Genomic DNA, 1,068 nt, shown 5'->3' with positions numbered 1-1,068 from the left:
TGTTAGATTTCCTTCTACCCAAACTCATCCATAAATGGAGATAATACATATTTTCATTAATTAGCCAATAAGGTGATCATGACTACAATACCAATTCATTACCAATAGTTTCATCATTTTAAAGTCTCAAATTTCACACACATTTTTCATAACAAATAATACAACCACAACATAACATTGTTTGACCTTCCCAGCACCAATATACAACACACACTATGTCTACGAATCCTCTATAGATAAAGAAGAGTACTATGATAATGCCAGCAACAAGGCCTCGGCTATACATCAAACACAATACACAAGGAACAAAACATGACCCCAAAATGAAGTGGGGCTCACCAAGTCAGTTGGGAAGAGGGGGTACCGCTGACACTGATCAATGTCTCCTGCTGTGGAACCATCTCCATCCATTAAAGATGCAGCGCCCCAGGCAAAAGGGATGTTAGTACCTTCGAATAGCACTAGTATGTATAATTAAACACCTTCTCAATATAATAAATAATATTATGAGGAGGAACAATCATAAAATCAATGGAAGCCTCGAACAATACCAAAACATCAAGTTAGAACCACATAAAAGTTTAAGTAAATTGCCATATTTTTAAGTTGGAGATCCTTAGTGCCGATGTATCATCATTCACAATACCATTATTCATAATACCAATACCATCGTACTTTTAGCCCGATGTCCGATCACGACCCTATCGGCTAGGCCATCTCAATAGAGACGTAAACCACAATCACTCTCAATACCAATACCACCGTACTTTTTGCACGGAGTCCTATCACGACCCGGTCGGCTAGGCCAACTCATTAGATATATCAACCACAATCACAATTTCAATTACAATTTCCAATACAATCACCACCATGTGTGCGGTATGGCGTCCGATCACGACCCGATCGGCTAGGCCGTCTTATTCGAGACATCAACATTTTTATATCTGTCATTTCATTTCATACTTCTTTCACATCTTTTCATTTCATTGGCACTAGTGGCCACAATTATAATATCATTCTTGGCACTTGGCCGCATTTCATATTTCAAATTCTTTTTCCACTTTCAAA

The sequence above is a fragment of the Nicotiana tomentosiformis genome, unplaced genomic scaffold, assembly GCF_000390325.3.
Source record: "Nicotiana tomentosiformis unplaced genomic scaffold, ASM39032v3 Un00185, whole genome shotgun sequence".
NCBI lineage: Eukaryota > Viridiplantae > Streptophyta > Magnoliopsida > Solanales > Solanaceae > Nicotiana > Nicotiana tomentosiformis.
This window is presented reverse-complemented; position numbering follows the sequence as displayed.